The 16,272-nt window shown below is 41.4% G+C and overlaps 1 protein-coding gene across 3 annotated transcripts in view; it reads right to left on the minus strand.

The window, feature by feature from the left end:
- Positions 1–16,272, minus strand: part of Mid1 (midline 1) — a 393,633-nt gene that overhangs the window by 173,771 nt on the left and 203,590 nt on the right. For 2 of the 3 annotated variants that reach the window (XM_023719546.1, XM_004635029.2), the window contains exon 1: positions 12,808–13,086. The exons of the other annotated variant lie outside the window; for it this stretch is intronic. The gene's annotated coding sequence lies outside the window, so the exon portion shown is untranslated. Of the gene's footprint in view, positions 1–12,807; positions 13,087–16,272 lie in introns of those variants that run through there. 3 annotated transcript variants of the gene reach the window in all.

The raw sequence follows: 16,272 nt of genomic DNA on the forward strand, positions 1-16,272 counted from the left end.
CACTTTGTAGTTCAGGCTGCCCTTGAATTCACTTTATAGCCCAGGCTGGTCTCAAACTCTCAACGATCCTACTGCCTCAGCCTTCTGAGTGCTTGGATTACAGGGTCGTGCCACCACACCCAGTTGTAAATGTTAAAAAATTCAAAGTGCTACAAAGAGCAAAATACATGAAGAAGAAATGTTTTCATGGATTAGATTATGAAAATTAATGATAAGTGACATATCCACAAATGACATTAGAAGAATTTATACTATATGGGTATATTATTCAGTAAAAACAAAATAGTTTTCATTGGTTGGGGAGATAGCTCAGCAGCGTAAGTGCTGACCTGGCAAGCACAAGGTCCCAAGTTTGATCCCCTGTACCACACACACACACACACACACACACACACACACACACACACACAAGAAAACAGTTTTCTAACATTTTAAAGGCATATTTAAACATATATACATGTATGCATACACAGTAAATACAAATATACACATGAACACATACCTTTGCGTAAAGAAATGTTTTGGGTCATTATAAACACTTAATACATTATCCTAATTTGTGTACATATACACACATATACGTATGCATACCTTAGTGTAGGTGAATGTATGTTATTTTGGGACAGATGGAGGTGTCTATGAAATTCCAACTTCTCTGAAATTTGCTTCTTGAGAAAAAGATCCTAACTTGACATTTCTAACTGCTTCATAGCTAATCAATCATTATGTGCTTTATATGTCGTTTTTTACATAATCCTTTATTTAGTCAGTATACAAACTAGTAAGCTGTTTCGATTTTATGAGTAAAGAAGGTTGCAGGATTTTAGAAATAATTCAAGATTGAAGATCCCTGAGGATCCCTAAGGATCTGTTGGGTTTCAGAAAATGATTCCCCAAAATGTGGATCGTTGCCATGCTGAGTGCTTCAGACACAACCCACAGACTTCGTCCAGGATTTCTCTGACCTCCTGCCTCATATGTCCAGATGTATGTGGGAGTGGGGAGTGCCCTGAATTTCTCTTATGTGGGGGGTAAAGTGGTTCCTACAATGGGAAGTGATTGTGATGAACACTTTCTTTGGAATCTTATCAACTCAAAGAAGATTACATCACAGGAAACCCACCTGAAGTTTGGTCAGTGCCACTTATTCTTTTGAGTACTATTACCTGGGGGACTTTGATCTGCCTCAATAAGAGAACTTTTTAGTCAGCACGCACTTTCTTTCCTCACCATCCCTGACTTGTTTGATTCTCCCTCTAGAAGCCTCAAGCCCTTGGAGGGTTCTGTAATTCAAAATGCTATTTAAGCTTCCACCCTTCTTCCGGTCTCATGTTTTGTGCAGCTCCTATAAACACGTATTCACTAATGGACTTTCACACCTTTTTTCTTGCTAATCTACCCATTGCCAGTGTATTCATGGACTCAAATATCAAACCTTCAGACAGGGAAAGGAAAATTCGCTGTACTCCTACTGGGATCTCAAGCTTCTAGCTGCACTGCCTGAAGTCATTCTCTTATTATGCAATAGTTAACTACTGTCAAAATAACATCGAAACACTATTGAACTAGAGGTAGCATTTTACTTTTCTTTTTAATTTTTTTAAAAGAGAGATTACTGTGTTCAAATTAAACCTAAATCAGAAGCGCAATGTTTTGGGAAAGCAGACATGAGTGCTTAGTAGAATGATGGAAGACTAGAGGATGACCTTTTCTACCTCATTTCTTCCTTGTGTGTCTGAGCAATAGCCTCCTCCTTCTTCCTGTCCTAAGCAGTTCTACAAAACTCTTCAAGTGTTGAGGAACAAAGGTCAAAATATGCCACACTGGATTATAACTGGAAAAAAAGTCTCCATGGATCTCTTACATTTCTGCACATTCTATGGACAGAGAGGCTGACTGCCTTTGTTCCAAATTATCATTTCAAAAACATTCATGTAGTGAATACCCTTTAAAAATAGAGATAGTCTCTCCCTCCAGACCAACCTGAAGGCACACTCACTCTCCATTATAAAAGATTCAGGTTCTCTCAGCTCAGGCTTCAGTAGGGGTGAAACACTCAGGCCCTAAGCAGAAAGAAAAGTTGGATATAAAAGTATAGCACTGTCCTGGGTTGCTACATGTTGCCTTTATAAGAGACCAGAATAAACCACAGGAAGTATGCCTCCTTCACATAAAGATTATTTTGAGCCCTAAAGAAAGACTATAAGTATCCCTCTTGTAAAGGAAACTTATACCCACAAACAAAATCTCCATTTGTGAGGAAATGGAGATCCTGAATCAGAAAGAAGAGGATAACTGTGAATCCAGAAGATTCTTGGCAACAGAGAAGACACTGGTTTAAATGCACACAACAAACTTTTCTTTCTGCTTATTGTGCTTTTTCTGGTCAATGTTGCAAAGATTGGAAATTGTTCGTGTGACCAGTAAGAGAAAAGTCAAATGCATTATGGCACCTTGTCACAACGAGATGCTATGCAGCTGTTTAAAAAACTGGGGGAAGTTCTCTGTGCTGTTATGGAAAGATCTCCTAGATACATTGTAAAGTGGAGAAAAATCTCGGGACAAAACAGAATATACAGAAGGTCATTATTTGCATACAATGAGGGAAGTATATTTGCATGTGCCTCCAACAATCAGAAAATTCTGTGTAGGAATGGATGTCACCACTGGAAACATAGTATACTATGTAATACAACTTCCACCAGCTTAATAATGACAATATTTATGTACCAATTAGGGATTTGAGAAATCCTCCAACGAAGTTTTTCTTTGGGATGGCATTACTCAAATTAGCATAAGGATCAGACAGGAACACAAAATTCTGGGTTGACTGTTTCAAACAATGTTTGAAGCCCCTTGGGATCACACAATTAGGACTTGAGCCTATCCCGATTGCTTTTATACTGTTTCTTTAAATGATCCAAAGCTAATCAGCAATTTACCTGGCTAAAATTCAGTTGGTCTGGTTATGCTTTGAAGAGCATACTCTCTTCTTACATTTTCTGCTTTCAGACAGAGGATTTGCAAAAGAGCTAACAACAAAGGGATTTTTAACCTTCAAAGCCTTAATTAGGAAACAAGAGCAAATGGTAGATTTTTGCAGAGGAACCACAAATACGTATTCTTGTGGGTCTTTGCCTGATTGCATTTGTTAATAAGGAACGCTAAGACATGTGCACCAAAAACAGTTCAAGGTCTTTTGGTAGCAAATTAGACTTGTAAATTTGATGTAAGTTGATCACTAAAAGAACTTATATTCTTTGAAGATTAGAATTCATAAATGTATGAAAGAATTAAATGGTTTTTCCCCTAGTGATATAAAGCATTAAATGGCAGGGGAAAAAAAAACTCTTCAAAAACAAAACAATTCATCTGAAAAATATTCAATAAAAATGTTAAATAGGAAAAATATGTTAACCAGTTTCTAGTGGATGAGCAAGCATGGCAGAAGCGTGAAAAGGGTGAAGTTAAGGACACTAGCTGGTTTGGGACTGTCCTTCAACCTCACTGGTTTATTTTATTTTATTATCCAACTGTGGCAGGCCTAAGCATGGCAATCTCTTCATCCCTGTAAGACAAAGAAAGCAAGACTCATTCTGATCAGCAGAAAACTGGATGGCCTCTCTAGCCTTCAAGAGGGCAGGGACTCCGGATCAAGGAGAAATGAATGTCTTTGAAGATGTATCTTAGATTGTTTTGTTAATACATAAAATCCCCTCTCTTTACAGGCAGAAGTCTCATTTCAAAAGGAAAATGCAAGTCAATGAGGATTAGTTTGGCTCCTCAGAGGTCAGAACTAAATATACAAAACTAATAATAAGGCACTGAAATAAACAAGAATGTGAAATTGCTCATCCGCGGGCATGATGTAACTAATACTGACATAATTTCTAGGCAGAAAAACAAAACTAGGTCAAAGCACGTTGGCCTAACATAATAAGCATTTTTGCTTCCAGATTTTTAGCATGTAGCCTGTGTCTGCAGGCATTAATGTCTTCTGTTATCAATGTTCGGGACTGTCACAAACAATTCATGTCTTCTCACTCTTTGTTAGTTAAACCAAAACAATGTACTTTACATGTGAAGATTTCAATTCTGAAAGCTGCTATGTTAAAAGGCGGAAAACTATTCAGAAAGTGTCTCCTGCAGCCTAGGAAGCATTAAGCAATAAATATTCATTATTTAATAGTCTGCTATCATGTTCAATAGTCTAGCATTATCTATTCAGAAAGTTACACCCCTCTCAATTAATTATTATGATTTTTCCTTCCTTCACTCAGAACCATATAAAAAGGAAAACAACATCAATCTCCTTGCAAATTCACATTGAACACTGACCAACAAAAAGAATCTCAACAGCATCATTCACTGAAAAGCCATTTTTCTCTTCCATTTTCCCCAGCATACACAGGCTAGAAGAACACAGTTTTCTCCCTTCTAGTTGTCACATTCCACAAAGCACAGTTGATTAATTCATGAGAAAAAGATCCACCTCACTCTAAACTTTTCTTCTGGATAAACATAATCCTCCTAGTTTGTATTATTTGACATTTTCATATTTACCTAAAACTCATGGCAGAGATTGTAATAGTACAAAACTCAAATAGGAGCCCATTTGTCTACATGGAGTTTCCAGATAGCACTTTCTCCTAAATAATGATACAGTCTTTCCTGCCTTGACTCATTATAAACCATAAACCCATCCCAGTTATCTTGGAATTTATTAACACATTAAATTACAGCCTATGACTGAAAGTATCCAAATTATACCTTACTAGATAGAAGACATGTGGTTCAGGCATAAATCAGAGTTGAGAAGACTTAAATTCCAAATGTACATTTGCTCCCACCTTGCTCATTGATAGAAGCTGAAATTTTATTGTACTAAAATTTCAACCTACAAACATTAAATTCTCAACTAGTAATTTTTCTCTCAATTCATAAAGTATTTTACATGAAAGAGTCAATCCTGTATAAATATATAAATATGCACTATTTGATATATTATTTATCTGGCTATTCATCTAGCTATTGCTAATCTACCAGAACATTCAATGAATTCCATTTGTCCACAAACTACTCCTTCCTCCTACCTGCTCAAAGACAATCACATCAAAATCAACTCAGCCTAGTCAGGCATAGTGACACATACCTCCTAGTACTCTGAGAGGCTGAGGAGGAGGACTGCAAATTTGAGCATAGCTTGAAAAATTTAGCAAGACCTTGTATAAAAGACCTATGAAGGGCTAGGTTATAGCTCAGTGCAAAAGCCCTAATTTTAATTCCCCTGTGCTCCAAAATAAAATCCTTAAGCATCACTCTTAAGGCTCGATATACAACAATTAACAGTCTGGCATGTACCCTTTGAAAACCTTTCAGCCCTATTGTCTCCATAAACTATGAAATGGCTCTGAAATATCTATTGCACCATTTAAATCATAACTTTCAGTCTGTCATATCCAAAAGCACCAAAAATGCTTTGTCCATCACATATCTTGAATTTCTGCATGGAAAATGTGGCTGCCATCTGCATAAAGGGGAATACTTACTGAAACAAGCTCTCTTAGTTGCTGAGTGACCTTGGGTCTGCCATTCACCTGGCAAAATAAACCAATTGCACATGGGCTTTTGGCCTAAAACATCATGGTGGGCTCAATGAGAACAAACAGCAGGTTTCATCTTGGCTATCAGGCTTTGGGTGATTAGAGGGCAGGTCCCATATTATCATCATTTCTGCACCCCCATCTAGCAGAAGAAAAGCCAAGCTACTTGCCATGTTCTAGGCTGGGTCCTCACCCAAAACACAACCAAATTGGGTTTTTTAAATTTTTTAATTAATTTTATTAAAAAACAAATAGCAATGAGACAGTCTCAAGACAGGTTAGTAGGACAGTTACAATAATTAATACATTTCATATTGTTGTCTTTGTAGTAATTATTCATAGTGCAAGATACAGACATGATATCTTGTCTAAACAATAGTAGTACAAATCTTTCTTCTCATTGAATTAAGAGAAAGTACCTGTATGCCTATCCTATTTTGTATGTATATATATATTTTTTTCCACTACAAAATTGTCCTTCATTCATATCCCCTTTTTTGTTTTCTCTTGTCAGAGATGGGTATTCCACTGCTGTTAAAGAAGCTGTATTTGGAGAAGTCTTTAAAGGATCTTTTCATACTTGATGCCAGTTCAAAGATTGTAGGTACTTGAACTCAGCGAAATAACCCAATATTGTCTAATAGTTCATAATAGTAGTAGGTTATCAGAATGAAATTGTTAAGCAAAAACAAATTTCAATTTTTCTCTGTTAGCAATCAATTAGTTCTTGCTCTTACTTCCTCATAACCACTCTATATCTTAAGAGCATTTTCCACTGTTCTCTTTCTTACTAAAATTTACTAGTATATGCCCATAAAATATGTAATGATTCTTATTATACTGCAGACACTAAGCTTGGGCTGGGGATTCAAAGATAATTAAGATGTGAGTCTTGCTCAGGAGGACCTGAACCCCAAGAAAAGCAGACAAATGATTCACTGGAAGTGTATACACCATCTCAAGTACTGTCCCTGGCTAAGTGGAGGCTATAGATATAGCTATTTCTTTCCACTTCTTATAACCCAAGTAGGTAGTGCCCAGCACAGAGTGGACTTACAAACAGTGCAAACCTATGTGTGCCATCTTCCCTGTTCACTTTGTCCTCTGTCTTCCTGGCTGTCACTCTTACAGACACCAGTGGCCCAGATGTTGGATCAGACTGCTAAGAAAGAGCAGGTGAAATGGTCTGACCCATAAGCAGACATGCCAGCAAGTCCCACCTGGTCTGACCAAGGCATGACCTGGCCCCCAAGAATTGTACCTGAAAGGGCAAGCATATATTTTGCAGCTACAGATTCCACTACTTGGATTTCTCCAATTTAAGATTCATCCCAAGGGGTAAAGGGTTAAGATGGATTTAACTCATTCATATGGCTTCTCTCTCACCGTGTGTTGCAAACCATCCACTGGTTCCAAAAAAATAAGAGCAACGTTTTAAGGTAGGAGATGGAGAATGGAAAAACGGCGAGTTATGAATTCACTGCACGTTAGGATAGATTTGGGGCAAGTACTTCTGAGAGACCAAGAGATTGAAGGGTGGAGCTAGAGAGGTGAAAATTAGTGCAAAGTTTTGTATTTCAAATATTGTCAGATTGGCCTATTGCAATGGTATGACAATTTCCTTCTTCTGTATTGACATCCTGCATAGTGTGGGGACATGACCCCTAAACTCAGAATTTAATTTTACATTCTTCAGATTACTTTTCAAAATAGTGTTTTTCAATTGGGTCAATCATTTCTCATGAGAAAATGATCTGGTTTAAACAACAAACTCTCACAACTCCAAAGGTTGATCAATGGATACTAAGTTGCAGTTAGATAAAAGTAAGAGGCTCCTGTGCTCTATTGCCTGGTGGGGTGGACACAGATAATGAGGATCTAGTGTATGGCTCCAGAAGGCTACAAGAAAGGATTTTCAATGTCTTCACTGCAAAGTGGTAAATGTGGGAGGACACAGATTCCACAGTGTGTACATGCATCAAAACATGGACAGTTCTTATGCTTTATGTATCAGTTAAAAATAAATTTAATTTGTGAAACTAAGCATGGTAAGGCATGCCTGTAACTGCAGCTGTGGCAGGATGATGAAAATTTGAGCCCAGGTTGGATAATAGTTAACAAGACCCTGTCTCAAAGGGGGAAAAAAGGTTAAGGATGTGTCTCAGTATGAGTTCAGGCCCCAGTACCACACACACAAAGTACAAGTCAACAAACAGCCATTTCACCATACAATAGCTCCCACAGGACTGCTAGTACAGTAAACTATACATCAGATTGAAAGTTCTTTGAAAACAGGGACCATATCAAAATCTTGCCTGGAGCCTAAAGTCACCTGGCATATAATAATCCCTTGCCATGTAGTTTCAGTACATGAACTAGTGGATATATTAATCCTGTTGGTGCTGAGTACATGTCAAATGATATAAGAGCTGAAGAGAACTCTGCCATTATACTTATCATAAGGAACTCTTCTGTATGCATTTGTACCAGAAACAGCCAGAGTCTCTTCCCTGTGATTACCTGTTTACCCAGAACCTCTTCTTTAAAGCAATAAATAAATAAATAAATAAATAAATAAATAAATCAGGTGTTTTTGAGGAGGATATTTTTGGTTTTCAAGGTTTTGTTTTTGTTTTTAGGGAAGTCCCCTAGAGAAAATTTTGTACGTGTGCCTCAACTTTTTGAGTTCTGTAACACCCCCTTCTGGAGGCCATGAAGTATTTAAATCTCCTGTCAATGAGTATTTTCCTCCAGAGCAGGAACAAAATCCTGTGTATCCCAATGGTGCCATAATATTGTGTCCTCTCATTTAAAGAAATTTCTAGAACATGTCTGTTCATGAAACTAGGCAAATAACCTTCTAGAACAAAACCCCTGCGATGAGTTTGGTCTGAAATAGAAGGGCCAGAATAAACTGATAAATTGCCCTATATCTAAAAGGAAATTAGATTCCTGTTTGACCTGGTTTTATTGCCCTTTGTTTAATAAGTGTATTTTATATTCTCTTCCTTGAGTGAGCTCGTATTTACAGGAGCCATTGTCCTAAGATTAAAGAATTGCTAACTAACTGTTCTAAATCAGCAGAGTAATTCTCTGGGGCTCCGGGAAGAGGCATCCGCTGTCTGGTCTTCCACCATAGAAACTTCAAGCCTGACCCCTGCAGGTGGATAAGTGAAATGCACACCTCCAACTGGAGCCTGTTCTTTCTTTGAAAAGTCTCACAAAGTTCTTAAATCAAAAACACACTAAGTACAACAGGGATATTGATGACGTCGATAAACTAAGTTGCTTTGGAAAGTAGCAACCACTCGATTAAAAAGAATTTAAATTATATCCACAAAATAATCTGATGTGGTCAGCCATTAATTATTTTTGCCTATCAAGAAAAATCCAAACATTTTGGAGGAACAGGGATCTTTAAATCATGTGGGTTAAAAATATTCTGATTTGGCCCCATCTTTTTCTAATCAAACAAATTACTCTTTGTCCAGTGACCAAATCGCAGCCACCACCACCACTGAAGCACACACAGCCCAGGTTGCCATAACTACCTTGGATGTCTATTTACCACACAAGGGATCAAAGCCAGAGACATCCACATACATACTTAGCCTTAGAACTTGCTGGAATGTCTGTGGATAGCATGCAACCACCAATTAACAGATCTGCTTGCAGCCCATGCAGTCCACAGCCAGGCAAACTGAGAACTGGCATCACAGAGGACAATGAGGGAAAGTTACTCAAGAAATGATGGCAAAGCAACCAAAGAGGGTCTACAATTATAATATTATGTATTATAATATTTCCTAAGAGATAGCAGGGAAGAAATTAAAACTTTAACATATGCTGAAGACATTGAGCTTTCTAAACCATGTGCAAAAACTTAAAACATCTGTTGAAAGGAAACATTTCTCAGATGCATAGTTAAAATTCCGGTTACAGTATCTTCCTATTAGATGTCATAAAAGCTGCCTGATCTCGGCGTGGGGACAAATGAGAACAGAAATTCCTTTTTTAAACTTTAAAAGCTTGATTTTCAAATGAAAGAAACCACACAACAAACTGGGGATGCGACATGTTGGTTACAGAATGATAAGTAAAAGGATGTTGAAGGAGAGGTTCGGTTTTCATCTCCAACATGCTTTTGAGATCCTGAGCCTACACAGGTAGTCTTTCTGGGTGGATGAGAATGCATTCCCAGACTTGGCCCTAACTTGTCGTGTCTCTTTATACTTAACCTTTCTTTGCCTTCACTTCACCATTTGTTCAATGAGGATCAAATTGCCCTTCATTCTCTCCTGGGGTTGTGGCAGAGAATAAATAGATCATGTTTGTAAAGGACTTTCTAATCCTCGGAGGAAAGATTAATACGAAGACTTTCATTATGAAGCCAGATGTCCTTGGGCATTTTAATTCCAATCTAAAGAATGCAAAATGGGCTAATCAAACTGAGTCCCAGCTTCCTTGGAACAGGAGCATCCTAGCCTTGTAAGAATTTAGCAGCTTAGTGACTCATTTCAGATGATCAGAAATGTAGCATGTACCTTGTTCTCTTTTTGGAGTCTTTTCTAAAGTTAGCAGGATGTTAAAAGCTTGAAATCTGTCTTGTAGGCAATTTTGTCTGGAGAATCTGATTTTTTTTTCAGCTTTAGAATGAAGTATTTGTTCTTCTCCTGTGTGAGGACAATGGGCTGCTTGCGACCTGGGGAGGATGTCTGCAGTTGTGGGAATGCCACAGGCAAACCTGTTGTTTTTGGCCCAGCTTCTAGAACAGGTGGCCATGCCTTTCCTTTTGCCTATGAATGTAGCAAATTCCTTCTCAAGGAGCGTTCAGCAAAGTTTCCCACTATGATCAGAGTGCAGAGAAAGGTTGGCACGCATTTTTAAATTGCTTCCTGATAAAAGGCAAATCAGGTTTACACTTTTGGGGGGTCCACCAGACCCCTAGGTGGCCTTGCAAGCCGTCAAAGAAATCTTGTCCTACACCATTCCTTTTCTGCTAGCCTGGCAGAAGCTCAAACCCTTCTGCATCTTAGAGCCAGCCACGCTGCCTTCTAATTCTGCTGGCAATTTCTGGCCACCCAGATTTTCTGGGTAGTTCACAGCACGGGTCACCTGTAGGCTGCCACAGCACGACTGAACATTTGTGCAGCCCTAGGGATGGCTCGTACATCAGCAAAGAGATTGAGTTTCATTGCTGAGCCGATGACACAGGGTCAGTTTGATAGTTAACCCTGTAAATCCAGCAGGGGCTGCCGGGCTGAGATGACAAATGGGCTGGTGGGTGTGACTCATCCTGCCTGGGTGCAGCAGTTTTGCTTTGAGAGAAACTAAAACGAAGCTGAGATTAACCCATGCAGTGATGCCACCATCTCATCCCGCTACATTCTTGTGCTGGACTGTCTGGTTTTCCTGGATGAACAATAATCCTCCTTCTCTTTCATCTCCTCCCCCTCTCATGCTTTTTTCAAGTCCCCAACAGACCAAAAAATGTTAGATACAGAACGACATGGGATAAAAAGTTGTTCATTCATTAAGTATCTAAAGAGTTGCTGCATGTGTACGTGTGCCCCAAAAGCTTCAGTAGTGGCCTGCTTTCCAACTGTACATGAATGCCACAGCTACGCATGGGAAAAACTCTCCCCTGCTCAGGAGAGCATGCCTTGGGCATCAGGGCACAGGGAGTGCCACCATTCTAGAGGAACTGTGTGGGAACAGGGATTCTGGAAACTGAGCTTAGATGTCCTCCGGGAGAGGAGAGGACAGGTGGCTTTCACAAGATCAAATGACTTCTTTGTTCCGGCCAAGGACCTTTGTCAAAAATAGTTCTGCATTCCTCTTTTTCCTTTTGAATCCTTTGCATTTAGCATTCTCAATCCTCCTCCCCATCCATCTGACTGTGAGATCCTAGAATAACGAAGCTGGACTCTGAGTCTGTACAACATAAAGGAAAAGCCACGTCCACCCCCACACCTAGGTCTCCAGGGAAGCAAAGGCAACTCACTGAAAAGCACAGGAGCCTGGTGGGCGCTTCTGTGCTTCCTGAATTTTTCAAGTATTATTACTTGGGGGATAACGGTGGGACAGCAAGGCTGAGGGTCTTTCTGAGTGACCACTCCGTGGGGACTGGACTTCACCTCCCAAAGCTGCAGGGAGGAGAGAGAAACTTCTTAACTTCTCGCCCTAGGCATGAATTGGAAGGTCCAAGTTCCCTAAAGTAAGCACGCTGGAGGGCAAGCTCCCGGCCCACTTTCAAGAAAAAGTGCGGCACTTTTTGGGTGGCAATACAGATACCAGCTTTCCCACCCGGGCATATTCTGTAGTTTAAGGTGTTACTACTCCTCTATAGCTCTGTCCTTCCAGCCTACTGGTATGTTTTTCCGGTGTACCCTTCAGCCTATGTGAGTACTGATCTTGAGATTTAAATATTGACCTAAGTAAGTTTGAGTTGTAAATCACACTCTTTTCTGGACTTCCCAACCAGCCCTGCTCTTCCTTAACTGCAAAGCCTATAAACCTCTGCTTGGGCTGAGAAGGAATTTTATTATCATGCCCCAAGGCGACGGAAGAAGCTGCTGGTTTTGCATTCTTTTCAAAGGCTCATTTAAGTAATCCCCAAGCCCTATCTCTGCTCATTCCTTTCAAGGCATCCTGTGAACCGAAGCAACACAGTTTCCCAACTGCTGGGACAGAAGAAACTCATGTGCAGTTTTCTGCTAAGATCCTGCCCTTACTTTGGGGTGGTTCCCTCTGCTGAGCCAGAAACTCACTAAGAGCTCCGAACGGAAAGCTAGAATGAGCCAAGCAGCCCAGTGTAATTCTTTTCAGCATGTTCAGCTGCCTTTATTCTAATAATCCCATGGCATAGAGTAAACGCTAAAAGCTCAACACCGAGGCTGCACAATGCACTCCTGTGGCCACATAGTCTACAAACCCGCTCTTAGTCGCTTACAATGACTGCCTGCCATCCCCAACCACCGTGAAAGGCAAAAGTGGGCACGAGTGGCGAGGACCGGGGTGGGCGCGGACCCCAGGTAATCGGCTCCTTGGGTCGCCTTAGAAAAACGCAGCTAGGTCTTTCCGCTCAAAGGATCGACTCGGACGTACGTTCCTAAGTCGCCCAGCTCTCGGGAGTAACAGGTCGTTGGGGTCCCACGCTGCGCCGTCCTTCGCCCGCAGGCGCGGACGCCGCCGCCACACTTACCTGCCTCATGTTTAGAATTCCATGACCCATCCGGCAGGGAGCGAGTTGCATGGACGCGCACGCCGCAGGCTTCCCAGGGGAGACAGCGAAGCCAACCGTGGCCCAAGACAAAAGCGGCTGCGCGACATCCACCGCCAGCAGAGAGCACGTTTTCGCCCTCTTTTTCTTTGATCCGCTGCTACACGCACTCTGCCCAAGACAAGGTCAAGTTTCTCAACCTATTCGTTCCCAGCCTATGAAAAGTCGGGCACAGGGAAGCGAGGGCCGCCTGGCTCTTATTTCCAATCAGTTCTCAGGGACGTCGTAGGCGGCTGGCGCGGGCCACGGAAGTGCCTCGCCAATCAGGAGCGGGGGGTGGTCCTGGGAGCCCGGTAGGCTGCCTTGCCAGGACTGGGGAGCTTTCAGGAGCCCAAGGACTGCACACAGCTTTAGACAGTGCCCAGAGCTCCCCAAGTAAAGGATGAGTTCTTTTCTTACCGAACAGCTCTGTGTCTACTCAGTGCTTAACTAGCTGTGGGCCTTAAAACCTCACATTTCAAGAGCTTCCTAAAAGCTCAGTAGAATAAGCATTTGCCTGGCAAGCGCAGGGTCCTGAGTTCAATTCCTGGTACCAAAAAAAAAAAAAAAGCATCAAAAGATTTGGAAGGTGCTGAAAAGTTCACCGCTCAGGACCCCAGGGTATTTTTTAAAGGGCATCTTGCACTGGATACCTACTATTGCAAAAACACTGGGGAGGAATAGAAATTGCTATGTGGAAGAATATATGCAGTGTATTATTTGTTGAAACTGTACTTTCGATTTGATTTGAAACTGTCTCATTGCTATATGTTTATCAATAAAACTTTGAAAAGAAAAAAAAAGAAATTGCTATGTGGAATGCTTTCACGGAAATAAGCAAGTAAGGAAGGAGGGTGTACCTGGCTCAGTGCCATATCAAATGTATACCCAGTTATGGGAAAAAAATCTTAATAAAGTTATGCACAGGAATACCTGGAAGCACAACAACTAGGCCTAATTTCAGATTTAGAAAAATTTCATTTGAACAATAAAGTCTGGCAGAGCACCATGGTGCAAGCTTGTAATCCCAGCACTCAGGCGCTTGAGGCAGGTCAATCACTGGGAGTTTGAGGCCTGCCTGTGCTACATAGTGAGTCAGTTGTTCTGTCTCTCTGTCTCTCTGCTGCACACACACACACAGGCCAGACCAGTGTTTTATTAAAAATTTTAAAAGAAGTGCATCTCCTTGAAACTGTGGCTCACATTCCCTGCGAGGTTCATCTCCCAAGCTTCCTACCAGGGCCAACTGGGCATGAGCTCAGCAGGCTGGCAGGAGAACTGGCCTGTTTCTCAGAAACTTCAACCCACACTCTAAAAGAATGTCCAAAGTGTGCAGGCTGAGCAAAGGCTACTTCATGTGGAAGCAGTAACATATTTTTCCAAAAAAATTGACCACAGTTCTGTGAGGATGAGCCAACAGAAGCCTTAAAATTTTTGGTATTAGAGGGGAAAAGAAACAACTTAGCAAATAACGACTCAGTAGCTGTGGAATCGCATCTGTCTGTAGGAGTACAATGTGTGAGCTTGGCCCTAGTTTTTGAAAATTGGCAGCCTAAACTGGTTGTGGCAGCACACACCTGTAATCCCACTACTCTTAGGAGGCTGGAGCAAGAGGATCCAGCCTGAGAAATTTAGTAAGAGCATTTCTCAAAAATTAAAAAGGGCTGGGGATATGGCCTAGTGAGAAGGCTCTGGGTTCAATTCTCAATATGTCAGAGAAAAAAGAAAGAAAGAAAGAAGAAAGAAAGAAAGAAAGAAAGAAAGAAAGAAAGAAAGAAAGAAAGAAAGAAAGAATTTGGCAGCCTAAGGTCTGCACCTAGCGATCCCCATCCTTAGCCCCAGCCCAGGCCTCCACCTGAGAAGCCTTAGGACATACCAAGTGACACAAGTTGACCTCTGTCTACTTCCAGTCCTTACTGTCTGCTGCAAGGTCACTATGACTTAGAACAGGGTGTCTGAACCTTAGCCTAGCTGGCATGGGTGTTAGACTGTTCTCTGGTGGGCCAGCTGGGTGCATTGTCCTATGTTTAGCAGCATCCACTACACCCCACTGCCTACCCATAATCATGATCAGTAATGGCTCCAGATATTACTGAATATTCCTAAAGTAGTAAAATCATGCCTTGAAGGAATAATTTCCAAAGTTGAATGTGCAGGGAAACTTCTGGGAAGCCTGTTTAAAATGTGAACTGGAAATTGGATTGGGTAGGTTTACAGAGAGGGGCAATCAGCATTTCATCCCGCTGCTGAAGGACTCCTAACTCACTGTGAGAGAAGATGTTCCAGGTGTAGTGGTACCTACCTATATTCCTAGCATGCAGAAGGCTGAGGCAGGAGAGTCAGCAAGAGTTCAAGGCCTGTCTCAGACACATAATGAGTTTAAGATCATTGTTGACTACATAACAAAACTCTGTCTCAAAAAGGGAGCATTGGATGGGGATGAACGATTGCATATATCACTGCACCAGATATGCCCAAGACACAGCAAGCTACCTAGGGCTGTTGCCAATAAATGCCACAGTACCTCAGCCCCACCACACATCTATTGACTCAACAGAAGCATCTCACAATAGCACACTGTCATCACCTCAAAGGCAAATATGACCTGGGATTTCTTCTGTCAAGCATTTTGCCCTTACAAATAGTTTGTCATTTTGCTTCTCCTTTGACCCACTTACCCACATTCTAAGAGACTGAGGCACGTGGCTCTCAAGCCCTACCTTGGGCAATTCAGCAAGACCCAATCTCAAAAAGCAAAACAGGACTACAGATGTAGCGAAATGTGAAGGCCCTGAGCTTACGATCTTTTTTTTTTTTTTTTTTTCAGTACTGGGGATTGAACTCAGGTAGCACTTGCCAGGCAAGCACTTATTCTATTGAGTTATCTCCTGGCCCAGGTTTTTTTTTCCCCTGAGTTTAAACCCTATTACTGGGGGAAAAAAAGGAGAGCTATCTGTGCTTGCCTTCGTCCTTTCCTTATCACGCACTACGACAGGTGGTGTCCTTAGCAAGTGCCTCTTACGAGTGCCTACTGAGAGCCAAGCTCTGTACCAAGAATTTCCCAACATGCACTACTTCATCTCCACCAAAAAATCCCACCAGCAGACCACCACCACTGACAGGCAGGATTACTAAATAAACAGGTCCAGGTTTTAGCTTTCTAAGTGACTGAATGGGGCTGGCCAGATAGCTCAGCGGACTGCAGCACCTGCTTAGGCAGAGCGTAGAGGTCAGGGTTCGATCCCTAGCATGCTGTGCTGGCCCTGCTCCTGGGGTGCCCTGAGGCAGCAATTGAGACTGGGTACAGTGGCACTCATCTGTAATCCCAGCACTTCACTTGGGAGGCTGAAAACAGGAGAATCACTATGAGTCCAGATCTGTGTAGTGAGACCCTGTACACCCTGTAAT

Source organism: Octodon degus, unplaced genomic scaffold (assembly GCF_000260255.1).
Source record: "Octodon degus isolate 3935 unplaced genomic scaffold, OctDeg1.0 scaffold00069, whole genome shotgun sequence".
Taxonomy (NCBI): Eukaryota; Metazoa; Chordata; class Mammalia; order Rodentia; family Octodontidae; genus Octodon; species Octodon degus.